The sequence below is a fragment of the Arvicanthis niloticus genome, chromosome 6, assembly GCF_011762505.2.
Source record: "Arvicanthis niloticus isolate mArvNil1 chromosome 6, mArvNil1.pat.X, whole genome shotgun sequence".
Taxonomy (NCBI): Eukaryota; Metazoa; Chordata; class Mammalia; order Rodentia; family Muridae; genus Arvicanthis; species Arvicanthis niloticus.
The window spans coordinates 55,182,413-55,192,251 of record NC_047663.1 but is presented as its reverse complement, the minus strand read 5'-3'; the positions used below and the strand labels follow the sequence as shown (position 1 = coordinate 55,192,251).

At 39.2% G+C, this 9,839-nt stretch overlaps 1 pseudogene; it reads right to left on the bottom strand.

The window, feature by feature from the left end:
• Positions 1-9,234: 9,234 nt before the first annotated feature.
• LOC143442530 (mitochondrial pyruvate carrier 1 pseudogene) lies at positions 9,235-9,492 on the bottom strand (annotated as a pseudogene).
• Positions 9,493-9,839: the final 347 nt, after the last annotated feature.

Sequence of the window (9,839 nt, the reverse complement as noted above, 5' to 3'; positions counted from 1 at the left end):
GAATTGAACTCAGGATCTCTGGAAGAGCAGTCAGTGCTCTTAACCTCTGAGCCATCTCTCCAGCCCCCTCAACTTAATTTCTTTAAGGGCCATCTATGTTTCACAAATTCAATTGTTTCCTCCTTCTGTAAACTGTTGAATAATCCATCTATCCATCTATTTGCACATCCCATGTTTTCTTTCTCCTTGCATCTTTGGTAGACACTTGGATTGTTTTCACATCATGGACATTGTAAACAGCATGGCAGTGATGATAGAGGGGTGCAGCTATGACTTTGAGATCCTGATTTTGATTCTTCAGCATAAATAAACTAGAAGATTGCTGGATCAAAAAATGGACAGAAGTAAATATGATCAATATACATAGTGTGTGTGTGAAATTCTTAAAGATTTCATAAAACATATTAAAATACCAATGAAAGAATCTTATTTTAATTTGCATTTATTTTACAAATGATTAAGCTGTCAATCTTTTGTACATTTATTACCATTATCAGTTTTCCTATTTATTCTTGTTAAAATTCTCTCTTTTTTGCAGGAAGACTATTCCTTGCTTTTTTGCTTTTATTTTTTTTTTTAATTTTCTTTCTTGTAGGGCACTTCACACTGTGTGTGTGTGTGTGTGTGTGTGTATGTGTGTGTGTGTGTGTGTGTATGTGTATGTGTATGTGTGTGTGTGTGTATGTGTGTGTGTGTGTGTGTATGTGTGTGTGTGTGTGTGTGTATGTGTGTGTGTATGTGTGTGTGTATGTGTGTGTGTGTGTATGTGTGTGTGTGTATGTGTGTGTGTGTGTATGTGTGTGTGTGTGTCTGTGTATGTGTGTGTGTGTGTCTGTGTATGTGTGTGTGTGTGTGTGTGTGTGTGTGTGTGTATGCTTTAGTATAAGTTTTAAGTAAACAGAACATTTCCATTCAAGTCCTTTGACAATGAAAATCATCGCATATTGCTTTTGGAAATTTTTCTTAAAACAAAGACATTTGATTAGTAATTCTCCTGGGGTTGCATGCCAAACATGTAAATAACTTGAACTGTTCCTAACAAATGGCACAGACAGCAATACCAGATAGCATTTGAAACAAAAAACAAGCTTGACAAGAATTGTGAGGTGGATAACATGGTGTGAGAAAACACACACTGCAAAAAATATATTTCTAAGAACGAACAAAATGGCCGGGCGGTGGTGGCGCACGCCTTTAATCCCAGCACTTGGGAGGCAGAGGCAGGCGGATTTCTGAGTTCGAGGCCAGCCTGGTCTACAGAGTGAGTTCCAGGACAGCCAGGGCTACACAGAGAAACCCTGTCTCGAAAAGCAAAAAAAAAAAAAAAAAAAGAAGAAGAATGAACAAAATGTCATGGAGAAAGATCTACAGAGCTAGACTGATGGCTGCTGTGGCTAAAATGTCTCCCTGAACCTACATAAGAATTGGATTCTTAATTTAGCATCAACACTAACTGAAATGCTTTCAATGTTGGGGTGAGATCAAGGGTGGGAGAAGGGGAGAGGTCCCTGCCTGTCTGCCCCTGTGTAACCACAGGCCCTCCACTTCCACTTAGGGGTGGACTTTGAGATTCCTATATCTATTTATATATATAATATTGTTAGTTCTTTGAGAATTTTATATGACATATCTTACTCATATATACCCCCACTCCTTCCAGACCCACTCCTCCCTTCTATGCTATTTTTAGAAGACATTGTATCACAGCAGGCATCCTGGTTCTCTGGCTCATACAATCTTTTTACCATCTCCTTTTTGATGTTCCCTGAGCCTTAAGGGTTTGTGTTGTAAATGTATTAATTGGGAATGGGCACCCTGTGGTCATTTGATCTCTGCAGTTTGACAGATTTTGGAGTTCTGTATTGATCTGTCTGCTCACAAGGAAGCTTCTTTGGTGAGGGATTTGAGCTAAAATTACCTATGAATATAAAGATAATGTTTAAAATTCAGTTACAGACTATACTGGTTTAAGAGATTGGCTATAGTAGGCCGTCCTTTAGAGTCCATAGCCTCTCCAGCCATAGGTAGTTAGTTAAATTCAGAATTCCAAGCATGAATTTTCTCCTATTGATTGGGCCAAAAGTCCTGTTAGGTGCCTGTTGGTGAACCCAGGATGTAAGTACTTCCATGCAGCTTTAAGGATATCTTGTCATTGTTGTGGTTTGTTGTCATTGCAGATGAATGGGACTATTAATTGCTTTCCTTCACAGGCAGTTTGCATGGCTCCTTCTGAAACTATGAGACCTGGTCCTCAGGCTTCCAGGTTCGAACCAGACAGATTCTTACCAGCCCTGTGTGCCAAGCATGTAATGTCTTAAACAATGGGATCTTACTTAAAAAAAAAAAAAAAAAAAAAAAAAAAAAAAAAAAAAATTGCAGTAGAGCAATGTAATCCTAGTTGGTATAACTTTAATTGTAAAATGTGTGAAAAGGGCATGGGGGGGGGGTGTTGTTGAGTGCCCTCAGTGGTCAACCAGGATCTCAGCATGTGCAAAGACTTGAGTCTGATCTCTAGTTTTGTCCCATTGTTCTGGGAAAAGAAGAGGAACCTTTTCCATATTTTAAAAGGCAAACTTGCCTGTAGCATTGCGAAGGCAGTCTGCTAGGCTTGTTTGCAATCCTGGATCAGCAGTCTTGAGAGGCACATAAAGTTCCCTCCAGTGCTAGACATGGATTTGACTGCTGAACTTGGAGTGCTGTACGCTTGCATCTTTTAAAAAATCTTGCGATTTTAATAGGCATTCCTGTGGGGAACTTAGATTTCTCGGGAGCTGCTAAAGGGAACCTAATTATTTCTTTGAGAGGCAAAGGCTGAAGCATATATATGTGTCTCTGTGTGCATGCAAGTGCACAGACTTAATTACTGCATGAAACAGATTCAGAAAGGTGCACACCACCACCTAACAATTTTGGCAAACTGCATATGGTCATGTCAACAGCTCTCAACTTAGGAATCAGAAGATTACCTGACCTCTAACATCTATAGTTTATCAACTTTCATGATTTATGACATCATAGAATAATTGTCCTAGTTTGAGTTTCTATGCTATGATGAAACATCATGACCAAAAGTTGGGAAGAAAGGAGTTTATTTGGCTTACACTTTTACAACCTAATCCATAACTAAAGGTAGTTAGCACAGGGCCTCAAGCAGGGCAGGAACCTGGAAGCAGGAGCTGATGCAAAGGTCATGGAGGGGTGCTTGCTTGTTTCTTATGTCTTACTCAGCCTGCTTTCTTATAGAACCCAAGACCGCCAACCCTACTACCTATAATGAGCTGGACTCTTCCACATTAATCACTAAGAAAATGCCCTACAGGCTTTCATAAACCAGATCGTGGGGAAGCGTTATCTCAATTGAAGTTTCCTCCTCTCTGATAACTATAGATTGTGTCAAGTTGACATAAAATTATCCAGCACAACTGACCCCTTGTCAATTTGACACAGACACATCACTGATAAGCCACAACCTTTCCTTTCTCGTTCATTCCTAAGACAACGTCAGAATATATATCACAATATGAAACAATTTATAAACATTAAAAGTCTCACAGTCTTTACAAATTCAAACAGCTTAAAATTTAGTCTGTTTAAAAAAATCTCAAGTCTCTTTTAAAATCTAAAATCTTCTTCTTCTTTTTTTTTTTTTTTTTAATTCAGTATCTCCACTATGGAATCCTGTAAAATCAAAAATAAATTAAATACTTTCTCTTCAAGAGGGCACAGTCACAATCAGATCAAAGCAAAATCAAGCTTCAGCCAAGTGAATACCTCAATGTCTAATGTCTGGGATTCACTCATGATCTTCTGGCCTCCTCCAAAGGGCTTACTTAGGTCACATATCTTGCTTCACCTTCTAGAACAAAAGCAGGTTGCTTTCTACACTCAGGCCAGCTCCATTCCATGTAGCCTGCTGTTCTTGGCAACTGTCTCATGGTGCTGCCAAGTCCAGAGTACTGGGGTCTTCTGCTGCAACTGGACTACACATTTACCAATAGTGTCTCATGGACTCCCTACATAGTGGAAAGCCTCATCTTCCTCGATGATCCCTTCAATCCTGGGACTTCCACAGGTAGTCTGGTTGCACCTTTACCAATGGTCTCTCCTGACTTCTCACAGTGCCAAGCCTCAGCTCGTTAGCATGACCCCTTCATGCCTTCAAAAACAAAAAAATACAAAAAACAAACAAACAAAACCATAAGAAAACAAACAAACAAACAAACAAAAACCAATAGCACCAGGGTGACTCTTACACATTACTAAGTTAGGCCCCCAACAAGAAAACAACCTTAGCTGCCTCAGGAACATAGCTTCTTTGTGCTGAATTCTGAGGAAACACTTGCCAGAAGATTTCACCTCTGTGATGCTAGTCTCTTCTTAATCACCACTACTTTCTCAGCTCCAGGTAACCAGAATCAATTATTCCCGCAAAGCAACGGCTTAACTTTGGTGGTTCTGGTATCTTGCTTATCTCAGCCAATTCTTTCGCTCCAGCTGACCATACCACAGATTTTCCCACAAAACACCTGGTAGAAAGTTTGCTTCCCTCTGAAACTTCAGAAGCCAGGCCTCCATTGTCTTCACTACTCTTAACACTCTTACGTTCCAAGCTCTTACAGAACAGTCCACTGAGTTCTCTACTTTCAGTGGCTTTTCTAACCCAAAGTTCCAAGTTTCTTCTATACTCCTCCTCACAGCATGGTCAGGTCTGTGACAGCATTGCCCTAGTATGCCAGTACCAATTTCTGACCTAGTAAGGCTTAGGATTTGTGTAATAAAATACCATGAAGAAAAGCAGGTTGTGGAGAAAAGGGTTTATTTGCCTTATACTTCCATATCATAGTTCATCATTAAAGGAAGTCAAGACAAACAGGAAGTCAAGCAGGGCTGGAACCTGGAGGCAAAAGATATTACAGAGGCCACGGAGAGATGCTGCTTACTGGTTTTTCTCCTCATAGCTTGCTCAGACTGCTTTCTAATAGAACCCAGGATCACCTGCCCAGGATGGCACCACCCACAATGGCTCCTCTACCATTAATCACTAATTAGGAAAATACCCTACTGGTTTGTTTACAGTCTGATTTTATGGAGGCATTTTCTCAAATGAGTCTCTCTCTCTCTCTCTCTCTCTCTCTCTCTCTCTCTCTCTCTCTCTCTCTCTCTCTCTCGACTATAGCTTGCGTTAAGTTGACATAAAACGAGGTAGCACAATGAATTTTGCCTGTTCAGAATCTTTATAAAGGTAAGCTTGTATATTGAGTATTATATTTATATGTTATGACTTCTTTAACTCAAGACTCAGTTTATGTGTCATCTTGACTGTGGTATTCAGTCACAGTTTGTATACTGTTGTATAATATGTCGTATGTGATTATACCATATTTATTTACTCATTCATGACTGTTGAATGGGAAGTTTTCAGTTTATAGTCTACAATGAGCAGTCTACTACACATTTTTGATACCCATACACACACTCATAAATAGAATAATTGTTATAACATATACACCTATTCACCCGTAGTAAAGCCACATCATTTTTCAAGGTGACACCACTGTCTGATGCCATAATCAGCAGCCTATGAGGGTCCCAGATGCTCTGAAGCTGTGTGTTTTCATCCTTTTCATGTGAGCAGTGACCATAGGAACAGATAAATAGGAGTTTGATCAGATTTTTGCCATTATCTATCAACTTTATAAAATATTGGCTCAACAATTTTGCCCTAGAAGTTGAGTTTTGTTCAGACACTCTCCCACTCATCAGTTTCCTACTTGTGAAAGGTTCACATTTGTCCTCTAAATTAACCTCACAACCGTGGAACCACAGAGAAGGAGGTGAAGACATCTACTTTACAGATGGGAAAGTAAAATATAGCCAAAGAAGATGACCAATGTTGATGGCCAACTTGACAGAATCTAACATCACTTGGAGTATGGGCCTCTGGCCCTGCTTGGGGGGCTGAGCATTATCTTGATTGAAGTTTAGTTGAAGTGTGAAGACCTGCCCACTGTGGGTGGAACCATTCCCTGGGCAAGGGATCCTAGGATTTATAATAGCAGAGAAGGTAAGCTGAAGATGTGTCATTGTTTACAATTCTTTACTAAAGATACAACATGACTAACTGTTTCAAGTTCCTAGTGCTTTGATTTCCCCAGTGAAAGATGAGCTAAAATAAATGCTTTCTCCATTAAGATGCTGTTGTCAGAGTATTTTATCACAGCAATCAGGAAAAGGAACTAAGATAGCCTGCCAGACCTTTATCTTCGTTAGGTGCATCAAGATCTTTCCGCCTTCACTCAACTGTCTATTCTCTGTCACATCACTAGTCATGGTTAGTCTTACTATGAAGCACCAGCTGTGACTTCCAGGGTTTGTGATGATGGATCCAGAGCATTGGATGACAGTTAAGACAAGGACACTGCAAGTATTACCATTAGCATAGACTGACCAAATCCATGGCTGCAGCATATGCTAAGATAGACACAGGATCCAGGTGCTGATTTTTCATACCTGGAGAGTGATGGCATCTCAGAAGAATTAGAAGATGGCTTAAGAGCAAACTCTTAGGAGCTATATCAATTCTTGTCTTGCTGATTGGGTTCAAATCCCAGCTATGCCACACAGTACCAATAATCTTAGGTTACTTGTCTAAACTTGCTTTCATTTTCTGTTCAGTCCTCCCCTCCCCTTTTCCTTTCTCCTCTCCCTCCTTTCATTCTTTTTGCATTTCTTTTCTTTTTTAATGGAATAATCATAGTTCCTAATTCATGTGATTGTCAGGGTGGTTTACTGAGATATATATCATATATAATATTATATATAGTTATATATAATATATTATATATGTATTATATATAATATATTATATACTATATATATATATAATACATATATAATTTTCAGGAGATCATCTGGCACAAAGTAAGCACTATGTTATGTTCATCAATAAATTATTAACTAGAAATATTTTATCTTTATAGTCTGTCTGGTCTCTACCAGCAGATACCTTGTGATTCTTATATGAAATTCTTAGAGTATCAGGATCACTCATAAATCCTTCCTTTACCTTCTTATTCTCTTCTTTCTGTTTCATCTCATTGTCTCCACATCTTTTCTTTTCAAGTCAAATTTGTGTTATGCCTATAACCTCTGACAGACTAAGGGGCAGGTACATTTTAACAGAACACCTTCCAGAACGTTACTGTCTACCTCTGCATTTAGTCTAGCTGGTATTACCATTAGCTAGTCAGTATGATTTAAAGTGAACACCTTCCAAAAACAAAACAAGCAAACAAAAAACCAGAAACGTACACACAGAAGCCACAATAACCTAGATGTCTTTTATATCCATCTAAAGTCTCCTGGAGACTCTGAGAACACCACAGCATAGTATTAATCAGCTTTAATGCATCTAATACCATTTAAAAAATAATAACTCAGACGCCCAATAGGTAAGTCTGGACTAGGAAGTGTCTTTGATGATCTCATTATTCCAGTTGCTATCAATATAACAAAATACCACAGACCAGGTAGTTTATAAAGAATAGAGTCCTGCGTTAGCTCATGTGCTAGGGGCTAGAAAGTCCTGTGCCATGCTGCTAATGGGGACTTTGTACTGTTCATGGTGTGGTGCAATTCAGGAGGATACAGTAGCATTCAAGAAAGAGGCAAGCTCTCACAACCCGTCTTACTGTAACTGATGCAGGCAGCCCTGAGAAAGGCAATACAGCATCCCCAAGATGGAAAGGACTCTCTTCGTGACTGAATCACACACACACACACACACACACACACACACACACACATCCCTCTACACTTTTCATCTAATATGATAAAGTGGGAATTCACTCCTCCCTGGAGACATAACAAGTGGGCAATTTGTGCCACCAGAGTGGCAATGGGGATGTCATGGAGACTATGTATGACTCCAGAAAGCAGAGGGATCATATCAGTGGAATGTGCAAAGAAGGCAGAATGGAGGGACTACCCACAAAGTAACCATCTCTTCTACTCTTTAAAATTCTCCTATCCAAAATAAAAGAAAATTTTACAAATACACACACACACACACACACACACACACACACACAGGAAGCTTAACTAGACATGCTTGCCAATGTAGTCACTGGGTTGAACCTCAGTGTGTACCGTGTTTCAGACACTAATTCCTAAGTCAACTCTACAAAGGGATAATGTAACAGATGTGTCTGTATCTTTGGTTTTGGTCTTGAAGGTCAAATATAGGCATAGGGAAGGAAAAACATAGGCAATTCTCTACAGGAAAAACCTAATCTTTAGAAATTCTCCATAGTCTAGTCACTGCGGGGCTAGTGACAGGAAATGGCAAGTACCTTTTATTTCCTAGATTATGGTGTGTTGATAAGTTGAAAGTCATGGACATGTTAATACAATCAAATAATGCAATTACAAAAAACAAAACAAAACAAAAAAAAACAACCCTCTGACTTTGACATTTGACAAATGTAGATAATTCAACTCATTGCTTGAAGGACTTACAGTAAGCTGTTACCTTCTCCATGTCTCTGTTCCTTATTTGTGCAACACTCAAAAAGTTCCACTGCTCAGAGATCCTCTAAAATTCAGTGTGATTATATCTGCTATCTTGGTTTGGTTTTCACACAATTCAACAAAAGCTAGCATCAACTGGGAAGAGGAACTTTAGTTGACAAAATGTCTCCATCAGATTGCTTGTAGGCAAGTCTGTATAGTTTTTTTTCCAAATTTTTAAACCATTTATTGCCATTAAGTTACAGATCTGAATTATATATGGAAAGCACCAATACTTGTTATCAGTGGAAATTATGTGTAGACATGTGACCAACTGAGGGTTGTATTATAGTCATTAAAGAAAAAGTCAAGAGTTTTGAGTACTTAAGTGCTTGAGGTTATAAAATTTCATTTCCTTAGATTTTTTTATTACACAAATCCCAGTAGATAATATACATATTACTACAGATTGCTATAGCTAAAACCATCATTCAAAATTATTAAATTTGTTGCATATTTTGAACTACTCTTGATGAAGACAAAGTTTAGCATTGATAAGGCAGCAGAGAGTTGGTTTTGGGACTCTCTGCTATTCAATAATGTTGGCATGGTCATTAAAGATAGCATTCTGTGTTTTCCCCTCAGCACAGCTATTCATGTTTATGTGTTCTGTGGCTGCAGCAGTGGCTAGAACACTGTCCCTTTTAAGAGCTGGTTCTTGTACTGCTATGCATATGGCCGCTTACTCATCTCATAGTTGATAAGTTGTCCTCCCTGAATGAGCAGAGCTACTTCATTTGTTACATGGCATGTAAACAGAAGCCAGTTTCCAGGTTGTACCTTGTAGACCAGTCTCATGAACGTCAGAGAATAGCATCAGAAGGTGAAAGTCATCCGCCCACTGATATTCTCTGCAGATTTGTTCATGTCATTGATAGCAGCAATGAGGAGACCCCAGTTGGCAACTGTGCACTAGAAGTGCATACTCATGAGATAGTTCTGGAAGTCCTTGCTCCGGACATAGTCCTCTGCTTTGTGCACCAGTGCTCTAGCCACATACCTTTGTGCCTTTGGTGGTGAAGCCACTACCCAGACAGATGACACCAATGTCGACCCAGCTGAGGCCCTCCTGTTTTTTTGTTTTTTGTTTGTTTGTGTTTTTAAAATTTGGTTTATTGGTTGTTTTTTGGGTTTTGTTTGTTTGGTTAGTGATAGATATGGGAGGGCCCAGCCCACTGTGGGCGGTGTCATCCCTAGGCAAATGGTTCTAGGTTGAGTAAGAAAAACAAACTGAGAAAGACATGGAGAGTAAGCCAGTTAAACAGTGTTCT